Genomic DNA, 14074 nt, shown 5'->3' on the forward strand with positions numbered 1-14074 from the left:
TCCTGGGGAAAACCCACTCGGGAGAAAATCTCCAGCAATGCGGTGGCCACCTTGTCAGCCCGAATGGACGACAAGGCCACTGCTTCTGGGTACCGGGTGGCATAGTCCACTACCGTCAGTATGAAGCGTTTCCCGGAGCTGCTGGGGATGGCCAGCGGGCCGACCAGATCCACAGCCACCCTCCTGAAAGGCTCATCGATGATGGGCAGAGATACTAGTGGGGCTTTGGGGCGTGGCCCCGCCTTCCCCACTCTCTGACAGGTTTCACACGAACGGCAGTAGGCAGCCACATCGGCCCCCATTTTTGGCCAGTAGAAATGCTGGTTTAACCTGGCCTTGGTCTTAGCGATCCCTAGGTGTCCGGCCATCGGAATCTCATGTGCGATCCGCAACAACTCCGTCCGGAACGGATAGGGTACCACCAACTGTCGGTCCCTGGGCCACGCCTCCGGTGAACCCTGCTGGACCGTGGCCCGGTACAGCCGTCCTTGGTCCCAGACCACTCGCTCCGGGTCCGAGTCCGAGGGAGGCTGTGCCGCCTGCTCCTTAAGAGCTTTCAGGCTGTCGTCAGCTTCTAACGCTGCCTGAAACCCCTGACTAGATGTGGCCAGAATCGACGAGACTGTCACATCTTCAGTCAGTACCCCGGGACCTGTGTCCTGGCCTCCACCTGACTCGGCTGCCACTTGGTCAGAAGGGGAAGAGCTATCGGACCTCCGGGAGGCCCCTTGGCTTCCAGCACTCCCACTGCGGGTGACAGCGGCCACAGCCGCTGCGACCGTGGGTCGTGCCTGCTCCTCCTCCGTTCCTGACCAAGTCGCCGGTTCAGGCAGACCGACCTGGCTTCCTGACACCCCGGTTGTGGGGGAACCATGCACCGAGATCTTACCTGGGAGCACTTCCGCTCCTGGACCGGCCCCAATCTCACCTGCCTGTTCCCCTCCTGCAGCAACAGAACCCCGCTGTGAAATCTCTGGGGACCCCACATTTGCTGTGGTAGCCCCCACCCCACACACTGGTCCTCCCCCTGCAGCACCCTGCTCTCTGCTTATCCCTGCAGAGGGCAACAGATCCCAGCTCACAGGCTGGTTACTTGTAGAGGCATTGTCACACCTTTCTCTGACCCCCTCCCCTGTCACAGCTGCAGCTGAGTGTGTGTCTATGGTGTCTATGCAAGCAGAAATATCAGAGTTCACTCCCTCCTCCCTTACATCATTCATAGATAACACATTAACATTGTTAGGAGTCATGTCAGCACGGGCTGAAGGTTCAGCCCTTGGGGCGGGGCCAAACTGGGAGGTTATTTGCCCCAAATCTGTCCCAAGTAGCACGTTTGCAGGGATCCGATCAGTTACCCCCACCTCTCTCACCCCTCGCCCCGCGCCCCAGTCCACATAAATGTCAGCAACAGGCAGCGCCGGGTCAATGCCTCCAATCCCGGAGACAGCGAGGGTTTTTCCAGGGATCAAGTCTTGGGGGGACACCATCTCAGGCCGCACCAGAGTCACTTCCGAGGCGCTGTCTCGCAGTCCTATGGTCACAGACTGGCCGACGGTGACAGGTTGGAAGCTGTCCAGGGACCTACCACCACCCCCACCCACACAATACACCTTGGGCGGCCCTTGGGACGGGGACGGAGCCGGGGCCTTGGGACGCTGAGGGCACATGGCCTTGAAGTGTCCAGGTAGGTTGCACTGGTGGCACCGTCTTGGCTCTGCCACGGGCCTGGAGAGGGGAGTTGAGGGGGACACCCCCTGCAGTCTAGGGGCAGGTGGGGCAGTCGCAGAGTTCATCTTACCCCCTCTCCAGGTGCTGCTGGTGGCTGCTCTCCTGGCCTCAGGAGCCCGATTGTTGGTGTAGTCATCGGCCAGGGCAGCTGTAGCCGTGGATCCCTTTGGCTTCTGGTCTCGGATGAACTGGCGGAGATCCTCAGGGCAGTTCCACAAGAGTTGCTCCGTGATGAACAAGTCCAGGATCTCCGGTCCGGTGGAAAGCTGCAGGCCTTGGGTCCAGTGGTCGGCAGCTCGGGCAAGTGCCCGCCGGTGGTCAGCCCAGGAGTCCTTTGGTCCCTTCTGCAGCGTCCGGAACTTCTTGCGGTAGGACTCCGGGGTGAGGTTGTACTGTTGGATCAGGGCCCGCTTGATGGTGTCGTAGCCCTGATCTGCCTCAGCAGGCAAGTCCCCAAGGACATCCAGGGCCTTACCCCTTAAACGGGGGGTCAGGTATTTGGCCCACTGGTCCTTGTTCAGATGATGCTGCAAGCAAGTCCGTTCAAAAGCAGTCAAGAAAGAGTCCAAGTCTCCATCCTTCTCCAGCACTGGGAAGTCCTCAACACGGACCTTTGGAAGTTTGGTGTCTGGAAGGTCACGGGTGGCTGATGAGGGCCGGAGCTGAGCTAGCTGCAGCTGGTAGTTACGCTCTGCCTGGCGCTCTTCACGCGCTGCTTGCCGCTCACGCTCGGCCATGAGTTCCTTGTAGCCCTCCCGGTCTCCAGCCTGGCGTAGGGCCATAGCCATTTGAAGAAGGCTATCCGAGCCTCCCAGGCTCGGTGGAATGGCACGTGGTGATCTGCGGCCCGCTGCGGAGCCTGGTGCTTCACTGTCCATTGCAGAGCGGAGGGCTGGCGTCTGGCTCGTTGAGGACCCTTGGGCGAGCTGCTCCTCATCTTGTCCAGCAGTGCCCGGTTGTGCAATGTCCTCTGCAGAGCTGTTTTCTGGCGTCGAGCTCCTGGAGGACTCGTGGACAACCTCCTCATCGTCTCTGGCCTGAGCATCGGCCATTCCTTTGGCTTTGCTCTTGGTGCTCTCAGCCATTCTTGCAGACTTTTGGTCACTGACACAGAACTGACACCTGATGCCTCCACACACCTTACAGTATCTGCACTCTGACACTCTAGTGTTGAGCTAGTCTGAAGACCCCAGCAGCCACAGCTGCTGCAGGCAGTCTTTAGTGTCTGGGAGTATGGGTCTCACACTCACACACACTATTATCTCGATCCCACCGCTTGCCACCAATATGTCACAAACCACCGGGGGGGTCACTCAGAAATCCCCCGCGCTGGCTACCAGTACGTCACAATCGGGGGGTAACAAGTGGGGTCACCCCTCCTTTATACCTCCCGACCGACAGACAGAGCACGTGACGCGCTCTCTAGCGCCCCTCTTATAGTCAGGCCAATTATGGAATTGCCCGACAATAAGCAAGGAGGCCGCTATACTACTTATGCCGATTATTGAAGGGTCCCCGGTGAGAGTAGGGTATATATTCCCCCGACCTCCGCGGGCGGAATATATAATATCTTCCCGAATCTCACTGGCCTCCCCACAATAATCCTTGGCACAACTCGCTGCCACCAACCGCTTCACGGTAACTATTAGCCGAACACACAGACGTGGGATTCAAGATCGAGATAACAGAACAGCCCAAGATTAATTATATAATTTAATCGCCTAAAGCACACTAGAAACTACAATATATACAATAGGGAATCTACAGAATATACAGTTATGTCAGAGTACAGTTACAATCAAAGCATGGGTTACAAACAGGCATACACAGTTCCGGCAGTTACCTTGTTGCGTCTGGCCACAGGGGGGCGCTGTAGACCAGGTTTCCAGGAACTCCCACAGATGTTTCCTACACGTGCCCCCAGCGAGAAGAACACTGGAAAATGGCCGAAGTAGGGTTATCAACCTGGGCAGATCCAGGTCCCCTCCTACCTTAGTGACCTCACAGGGAAGCACTGCCACTCCCCCTGCATGGATCAGAATTATCCAGCAAAGGGGATATTGGCCATAACTTTGCCTGGGAGCGTCGTAGGCGGACGCCAATGCTCTCATTGTGACAGTTATGAATTTAGCTACAGAACGAGGGGACTCATGACCTGTCTGCCTGTTCCCCATTGGCTGATATCACGCCTGGGGCATTTCCCAAGCTCCCCCTTCCATAAAAAAGGTGTGCCAGCATCGTCCGCCTGCGCAAACACCATTTTTATGGTTGCCATATTTATCGGAGATATGGCTTGCGAGATATGAACCATTTTTTACTGGAGTCGTTCTGTCTGGCTACTTCCAAGCCTTGCTAATGAGATACAACTCTTGTTACAGGGTGACGGCAGGGAGTCATCCTGGGTCCATTGTCCTCACATCATCTCATCTCCATATCAGAGGAGATGGCTGTTGGAGGTGTAAGTGGGATGTGACACCTTCACAGATGCTGGACATTTGAGCACAAGAAGGGAGGGGGGGCACTGCCAGGGAGTGATGAGAGCAATTATGACTTCTAGTCATAATTCCTCTTCATATCCCAGGATTTACCTCACAGGGAGCAAAAACTTAGTGACAGATTCCAATTAAATTTGTATAAAATGTGTATAATTTTCAGATATATTCATTGACTCTCCTGTGATGTTCTGATTATAGTCATTAATTTTCTCTTTTTTGTTCATCTTTACAATGTTATGAACATAAACACGCTCACAAATGGGAAATAGAAAAAGGGAAGACCTATTGCAGGGAGACGCCGCATCACTACCCAAATGGTCCCTGTACAGACTAGAAAGACCCTAGCCGCAGAACTCAAAACACCTCCTGACTCCCAGACAAGACCTGATTCCCTTAAAGGCCATCTAGGGGTTTCTCGTACCTCCTGAAGGACCAAAAGGGGAGGCCATAACAAACTTCCAACAAAGTGAGAGCAAGGTGTGCATAAAAATACAAAGATCCAGAGGGAAAAAACAAAAATACATTCATATAAGGTAGAGAGGGGAAGCTAAACAGAGCTGCAAATGAGTGGACCAAGTAAAACCTCTCAGAAACCAAAAACCGGTGAAAGGAAAAGGAAAAAAATCTGACTCAATGCATGATCTAAACTGGTGTTTACCCAATGATCTAAACCCCCTCAGCTGCAGGGCTGAAACTCCTAAGCACAAGTCCACCTAGAGGCAGAGGCGTATCTGTGCGGCTGGCGGGGCATGTGCCCTGGGCGGAACGGTCATGGGGCGCCATTGGGCTGCCTGATGCGATGGTCTGGGAGTCTCCTCAGCTATTTTCTGACAGTTGAGACTCAGAGAAAGGTCCCACTGATCAATTGAACTCATGTCTTTCAGACACAAGGACAATTGAAGTGGTGACCGCCGGCCCTGACTGGTCAGGGCGACATCAGCAGTGTGATTAGGTCAGCTGATCACACTGCTGATGTCACTCTTCAGGAAAGCAGGGGTGGCTGGCAACGCTGATAAGTGCTCCAGTCGAGCTGAAGATACCGAAGAGGAACAGTATGGGTTGAGGGAGGGAGTAGGTATGGACACAGTATGGAGGAGAGAGGGTGGGAAGAGGGAAGTATCTATGGACACAGTGTGGGAAGAGAGGATGGGAGGGGGAATTATCTGTGGACACAGTATGGTGGGAGAAAGGATGGGGAGGGGGAAGTATCTATGGACATAGTATGGGGGAGAGACGAGGGGGAAGTATCTATGGACACAGTATGGGGAGAGAGAGGGTGATGGGTGATGTATGGGGAGAGAGGGTGAGGGGTGATGTATGGGGAGAGAGGGTGAGGGGTGATGTATACAGACATAGTATAGGGAGCGAGGGGGAAATGTATACAGACATAGTATGTGGAGCAATTAGGGGAATGTATGGCAGGAGTGCCAGGTGCCAAACCCTGGAAAATCAGACATTGTTGACCTATCCTAAGGTAAGGGCATCAGTGTTAAAGTAATGGACAACCCCTTTAATAAACTCTTGTGTTGTCTGACAAGTTAAGGGTTACTATGTTTTTATTTGTTAGGAGCATTAAAGGGGTTGTCCAAGTTTGTGATGAGTCTACAGTCACTCTGTGTGTCACGCTATGTGACTGCAGACTTCTGAATTCTCACAGCGCACACACTGCAAGCTGTCAGGATTCTCTAGTGCCGGCGGTGAGAGTGGGAGGTTACGAAGAAGCAAGTATGCTATTTGTGGTCACATGCCAACTAGACATGCATGACCTCGGTCAATGAAAATGAATTGAATGAGGCCGGGCACGTCAAATCAGAATGCGGCCAGAAATATACAGATCGCATACTTGTGCTTGTCACTTTTAGGAGAATTCTAAAAGTGTATGCTGTGAGAATTCAGAAGCCTTCAGTCACATTGAGTCACTGCAGACTTTCATCTCAAACCTGGACAAGCCATTTAATTATAAAATTAAGCAGTGTAAAATCCTTAGTTCTAACAGCGTGTAATATACTCACTGTCAGAATTCAGCTCTGCTTGCCGGTTCCAGCAGTCACCACATGGCCACTCCACTCATGTGTGATTTTCATGCTTACATGTGACAACTGGCTTTTCTTCCTACGTTTCTCATTGAAAATTGAGAGAATTATTAAAAGCAGGTCGTCATCACGTGACTGTAAAGGGTACTTTATACGCTGCGATATCGGTGCCGATATCGCTAGCGAGCGTACTCGCCCCATCGGTTGTGCAACACGGGCAAATCGCTGCCCGTGGCGCACAATATCGCTAACCCCCGTCACATGGACTTACCTTCCCTGCGACATCACTGTGACCGGCGATCCGCCTCCTTTCTAAGGGGGGAGGGTCGTGCGGCGTCACACGGCAGCCATCCAATAGAAGCGGAGGGGCGGAGATGAGCGGGACGTAACATCCCGCCCACCTCCTTCCTTCCTCATTGCTGATGGAGGCAGGTAAGGAGATGTTTGTCGCTCCTTCGGTGTCACACACAGCGATGTGTGCTGCCGCAGGAACGACAAACAACATCGTACCTGTCGCAGCAGCGATATTAAGGAAATGAACGACGTGTCAACGAGCAACGATTTTTCCCTATAGTGTGCAAATCACATATGAATGATTGGTCATATGATGACAACCCAAACTGCTTGGTGTGGGGAGGGGGTGCCAAACTGAATTCTTGCCTTGGGCGACGGAAAGCCTAGATACACCTCTGCCTAGAGGTATAGCCAGCAAGGAAGTGCAGTGAAAGGTGAGCATATGAAAGTGCAGACCAAAACAGGAAAACAGAAAGACCTGGAGAGGAGCAAACCAAGAAGGGAAAACAAAGACAATTGGAATCATCAACATATGGACAACGAAGAAAAGGCAATAGCCCGGGAGACAGCAAAACCGGCCATGCAGCAACAGGTCACCAGATCGAATCCCCAAACCGAGCCACGATACCCAAGACTTTCTGGTCAATTTCTTCCATTCACTTGTTGTACCTGTAGTATGTAGCAGACAGACTTCTTTGGATCATTGATTTTCCAGTACACTCCCCAAGTGTCTGGAGCTTTACCTACATGTGGTGGGTCCCCTGCAGCACATGCTGTCATACCCCACCTAGCGCTGTATTCTTACAGTATTCAGTTGGACATTCCTACAGCCTGGCAGCCTTTACACAGATATCCTTGATAAAGACCTTGAGGAGGTCGAAACGTTGGATGTGGATTTTTCTTTTTGCAGAATTCATGAACTCTATTGGTCTCATTTGGTGCTGAGGGTACATTCTATGACATTGAAGACTATATCCTTTCCTCGAGCACAATACCATATTTTCAGTGTGCCGTACTTTTTTCTACATTTCGTCCACCTAAACTGACGTCCCAAGCAAGAAGAGCACCAAGAGTTCCATAGTTATATAGGTTGAAAAAAGACCCAAGTCCATAAAGTTCAACCTTTCTCCCCTAGTTATACATTCTCTATCCCAAATTATTTATAACCCACAACGCCATTTGTTATGAGAAAAGAACTGTTATATGTGTGTCTGACATTACTACCTTGTGCGGTAGAGCATTCTACAGTGTGATTGCTCTATGGTAAAGAACCCTTTCCTATTTAGCAGCCAAATTCGCCTTTCCTCCACTATTAGTTGTGTACTCCATAAATCTTGTCTTTATTGAAGAGTGGCAAGAAGAAGGCCATTTTTGAAAGCAAGAAGCTATAAAAAATCCCTTTAGCAGTTTTCAATAAGCCATAAAGGGGACACAGTGAGCTTGTGGAATAAGATGCTCTGGTCAGATGAGACCAAAGTAGACCTCTTGGTGCTATACAAAACGCTATGTTTAGCGGAAAACTAACACTATACATCACCCTGAAAATACCATCCCCACCTTCACACATGGTGGTGGCAGCATCATGATGTGGGGAGACTTTTCTTCAGCAGGGGCAGGGAAGCAGGTTAGGATTGATGGAAAGATGGATGGAGCCAAACACAGTGCAATCCTGGAGGAAAAGCTATTTGAGGCTGTAAAAGACTTGAGACTGGGGCGTAGATTTATCTTCCAACAGGACAATGACCCTCAACATACTGCCAGAGCCACAATGGATGATTTAGATCAAAGCATATTCACGTGTGTGAGTGGTCCTGTCACAGTCCAGACCGATATCCCATTGAAAATTTGTGACAAGAGGGGAAAATTGTTGATCACAGATGTCTTCATCCAATCTCACTGAGCGGGAGCTTGTGTGCAAAGAAAAAGGGGCAAAAATTTCAGCCTCTAGATGTGCAAATCTGGGAAAGATGTTTCCCAAAAGACTTGCAGCAGTAACTGCAGGGAAAGGTGATCCTACAAAGTATTTACTAAGGGGGGCAGAATACAAATGCAGGTCACAAATTTCAGATTTACATTTTTCAAATCTTTAGAAAACCAGGTATCATTTCCTTTACACTTCACAAATACTTGCTACTTAGTGTTGGTATATCACATAAAATCCCAATAAAACACACTTAAGGTGGCTTTACACACTGCAACATCGCAAACGACATCGCTGTAACGTCACCGGTTTTGTGACGTAATAGCGACCTCCCCAGCGACATTGCAGTGTGTGAAACACATCAGCGACCTGGCCCCTGCTGTGACGTTGCTGATCGCTACAAATTGTTCAGGACCATTCTTAGGTCCTTTGTTTCCCGCTGTGCAGCATGATCGCTAGAAAGTCTCAGTGTGTAAAGGGGACTTTACAACGACTTCGTTAGCGACTTCCCTTTCAAAAAGCTGCTTTACAACGTCCCCAATGACTAGCTAGGTCGTTCTTCACATCCGGATCGCTGTTGCGTCGTTGCCAGGTTTGCCTGTTTGACAGTTCACCAGCGACTCACCAGAGACTTTGTAGCGATCCCGGCCAGGTTGGGATCGCTGGTGGGATCGCTAGAAAGTCTCGGTGTGTAAAGGGGCCTTTACGTTTCTGGGTGTAATGTGAAAAAATGAGGAAAAGTTTACAGGGTATGAATACTTATTCAAGGCACTGTAACTGCCAGTGATTGACAATGGCATTTAAGAGGTTAACAGGAGAGATCAGCACGCACAATGTTCGCCGCTATTAACGGCAGATGTCAGCTATATGATACACCTGGCATCTGCCCTCCATGTAGCCGCTATGCTTCTGAGCCCACTCCAAGGTCCCTGACCAGCTCCATGACGTATATATTAGTTATGGAGCGTGAAGGAGTTAATTGCAAACTGTATTGTAGTATTATATGTGCAGTATATGGCAGTATTGGCCTAAACATCGTGTGGGTATCCCACTGGTGTCGATATCTTGGTGGAACAGTTTAACTTGCTCTTCACTGTACCAAGGTTTTCTGGGAAACAATCCAAGTGGCTATGGAGATAATGCACCTTGATACTCATTGTACAGCCAAGTTGATGGAAAGAAGATAGCAGTGATAGTTCAGTGTAACTATCTACTTTAGATTTCCCAAGAAAATTCTGAACAACCATAGTGAAAGGATACAATGTATCTGAATCATGTATAACCATAGTAAAAGGAGACCATGCATCTGCCTCAGTTCCGGTCGTGCGCACTACTTCAGTTTGAAGTGAAGACACTTCCTTTAGGCCGAAAACACACATCCGTTAAAACCACGTCCGTGTAAAACGGGCCGTTTTTCGAGTCCGTTTTTTAGGTCCGTTTTTATGGTATGTGTGGCCTGCGTATGTATCCCGTATGCTAGCCGTATGTGCGTGTGAAATGTCCGTGTGTGCGTGTGAAACTTAACTGACATGTGTTTGTGTTGTCCATGGAATGTCCGTGTGTGATGCAAAATGTCGTTTACTACATGTCGGCAGACAGCAGACAGAGTAGCGCGATGAGAATGAACTTGGGTGAACTTCACCCGACTTCATTGTCATGCCGCGGCTCTGTCTGTGTGCCGTGTACTGATTAGCGGTCAACTGTGAAGGATTCACCGGTGACCGCTAATCCCCCGAGTGACTGAAGTGTCCCCCCCTCTCTCATACTCACCGATCCCCGATCACCGGCGCTGCACGGCGTTCACACTGCTCCGGCGGCTTTTTCTAATTTGAAAAAGCCGGCCTCTCATTAATCAATCTTGTATTCCCTGCTTTCCCCGCCCACCGGCGCCTATGATTGGTTGCAGTGAGACACGCCCACACGCTGAGTGACAGGTGTCTCACTGCACCCAATCACAGCAGCCGGTGGGCGTGTCACTATGGAGTATAGAAATAAATAAATAAATAATTTTAAAAAAACGGCGTGCGGTCCCCCCCAAATTTAATACCAGCCAGATAAAGCCATACGGCTGAAGGCTGGTATTCTCAGGATGGGGAGCTCCACGTTATGGGGAGCCCCCCAGCCTAACAATATCAGTCAGCAGCCGCCCAGAATGGCCGCATACATTAGATGCGACTGTTCTGGGACCGTACCCGGCTCTTCCCGATTTACCCTGGTGCGTTGGCAAATCGGGGTAATAAGGAGTTATTGGCAGCCCATAGCTGCCAATAAGTCCTAGATTAATCATGTCAGGCGTCTCCCCGAGATTCCTTCCATGATTAATCTGTAAATTACAGTAAATAAACACACACACCCGAAAAAAATCCTTTATTAGAAATAAAAAACACAAACACATTCCACACGCCGTTTTTTTAATTATTTATTTATTTATTTCTATACTCCATAGTGACACGCCCACCGGCTGCTGTGATTGGGTGCAGTGAGACACCTGTCACTCAGCGTGGGGGCGTGTCTCACTTCAACCAATCATAGGCGCCGGTGGGCGGGGAAAGCAGGGAATACGAGATTGATTAATGAGCGGCTGGCTTTTTCAAAAGAGGAAAAGCCGCTGAAGTTTAGAGAACAGCCGTGCAGCGCCGCGCCGGAGATCGGGAAACGGTGAGTATGAGAGGGTGGGGGAACTGACCGATAGACAGCGAGAGGGACAGATAAGACAGAGAGACCGACCGACAGACATAGAGAGAGACCGACCGACCGACGGACTGAGGGAGAGAACAAAACAGAAAAAGAAAAAAGACCGACATCACATGAAAAAAGCACAAAACGTACAGGGAGCAAACAGAGATGCGTCCGTGTCAATCGGACGTGCGCATAGACCCATTGACTTTCATTGGGTCCGTGCTGCGTGTTGCGTGCTGAAAACGGACATGCTTCTGTGCAAAACGGAGACCCAAACGTAGCACGCACACGGACCCACGGACCTTAATGAAAAACGCACGTGTCCTCAAACATTAAATAACATTGGTGCACGTTTAGCCGTGTCTCCGGTATATACGGAAACGGACCAAACGCGCACGTGTATCACGGATGTGTGTTTCAGGCCTTAGAAAAAGCCTGTGCGAAACAGCTGTTAATGTTTACTTTTGCCTCCAGAACGAGCCTCATACACCACGAGGTAATGCAATAAGCTCTTTTGAATTTAATGCAAGGTGCCTTCTACTCTCCTGCGTACTCCTTCTGCCTTTGGTGTTTTCCACTACTCAGTGCGTTTATTAATATTTCAGCCATTAGGCAGAGTTGTGGCTGCTGAGATTGGGTTTCATCTTGCTTATCACCAATGTTTCTATGAGGGGTGCATGATTACTTACATGCCCGATTACAGGTGTATGTACACTTAATTAATTTTTTAACGTGCACCCCCATAGATCCTTTGAGCCCTTGCATATACCTCTTACATTGGTAGTCGTTACATCCTGACATTGGTGTATGCATAGTTTATGACTTGTATATATACAGTGCCTACAAGTAGTATTCAACCCCCTGCAGATTTAGCAGGTTTGATAAGATGCAAATAAGTTAGAGCCTGCAAGCTTCACACAAGAGCAGGATTTATTAACAGATGCATAAATCTTACAAACCAACAAGTTATGTTGCTCAGTTAAATTTTAATAAATTTTCAACATAAAAGTGTGGGTCAATTATTATTCAACCCCTAGGTTTAATATTTTGTGGAATAACCCTTGTTAGCAATTACAGCTAATAATCGTCTTTTATAAGACCTGATCAGGCCGGCACAGGTCTCTGGAGTTATCTTGGCCCACTCCTCCATGCAGGTCTTCTCCAAGTTATCTAGGTTCTTTGGGTGTCTCATGTGGACTTTAATCTTGAGCTCCTTCCACAAGTTTTCAATTGGGTTAAGGTCAGGAGACTGACTAGGCCACTGCAACACCTTGATTTTTTCCCTCTTGAACCAGGCCTTGGTTTTCTTGGCTGTGTGCTTTGGGTCGTTGTCTTGTTGGAAGATGAAATGACGACCAATCTTAAGATCCTTGATGGAGGAGCGTAGGTTCTTGGCCAAAATCTCCAGGTAGGCCGTGCTATCCATCTTCCCATGGATGCGGACCAGATGGCCAGGCCCCTTGGCTGAGAAACAGCCCCACAGCATGATGCTGCCACCACCATGCTTGACTGTAGGGATGGTATTCTTGGGGTCGTATGCAGTGCCATCCAGTCTCCAAACGTCACGTGTGTGGTTGGCACCAAAGATCTCGATCTTGGTCTCATCAGACCAGAGAACCTTGAACCAGTCTGTCTCAGAGTCCTCCAAGTGATCATGAGCAAACTGTAGACGAGCCTTGACATGACGCTTTGAAAGTAAAGGTACCTTATGGGCTCATCTGGAACGGAGACCATTGCGGTGGAGTACGTTACTTATGGTATTGACTGAAACCAATGACCCCACTGCCATGAGATCTTCCCGGAGCTCCTTCCTTGTTGTCCTTGGGTTAGCCTTGACTCTTCGGACAAGCCTGGCCTCGGCAAGGGAGGAAACTTTGAAAGGCTGTCCAGGCCGTGGAAGGCTAACAGTAGCTCCATAAGCCTTCCACTTCCGGATGATGCTCCCAACAGTGGAGACAGGTAGGCCCAACTCCTTGGAAAGGGTTTTGTACCCCTTGCCAGCCTTGTGACCCTCCACGATCTTGTCTCTGATGGCCTTGGAATGCTCCTTTGTCTTTCCCATGTTGACCATGTATGAGTGCTGTTCACAAGTTTGGGGAGGGTCTTAATTAGTCAAAAAAGGCTGGAAAAAGAGATAATGAATCCAAACATGTGAAGCTCATTGTTCTTTGTGCCTGAAATACTTCTTAATACTTTAGGGGAACCAAACAGAATTCTTGTGGTTTGAGGGGTTGAATAATAAATGACCCTCTGAATAAACTTTTCACAATTTAAAAAAAAATAAATAAAAAAAGAAATAACATTCTTTTTTGCTGCAGTGCATTTCACACTTCCAGGCTGATCTAAAGTCCAAATGTCACAATGCCAAGTTAATTCCGAATGTGTAAACCTGCTAAATCTGCAGGGGGTTGAATACTACTTGTAGGCACTGTAAGTAGTGTGACGGGTCTACATGATTTTGTGCGCCATGGGCAGCGATTTGCCCGTGACGCACAAATGATGGGGGCGGGTACGCTCGCTAGCGAGATCGCAGTGTGTAAAGCGGCCTTTAGTGTTGGCATATCACCAAAAATCCCAATAAAACATATTTAAATTTCTGGTGTAATGTGAAAAAATGAGGAAAAGTTTACAGTATATGAATACTTATTCGAGGCACTGTAACTGCCAGTGATTGACAACGGTATTTAAGAGGTTAACAGGAGAGATCAGAAGGCACAATGATCGCCGCTGCTAACGGCAGATGTCAGCTATATGATACACCCGACATCTGCCCTCCATGGAGCCGCTCTGCTTCTGAGCCCACTCCAAGGTTCCTGACCAGCTCCATGACATATATATTAGTTATGGAGCGTGAGGGAGCTAATTGCATAATGTGTTGTAGTATTATATGTGCGGTATGTGGCAGTATTGGCGTATATATGTTA

This window comes from Anomaloglossus baeobatrachus, chromosome 1, assembly GCF_048569485.1.
Source record: "Anomaloglossus baeobatrachus isolate aAnoBae1 chromosome 1, aAnoBae1.hap1, whole genome shotgun sequence".
NCBI classification, from domain to species: Eukaryota; Metazoa; Chordata; class Amphibia; order Anura; family Aromobatidae; genus Anomaloglossus; species Anomaloglossus baeobatrachus.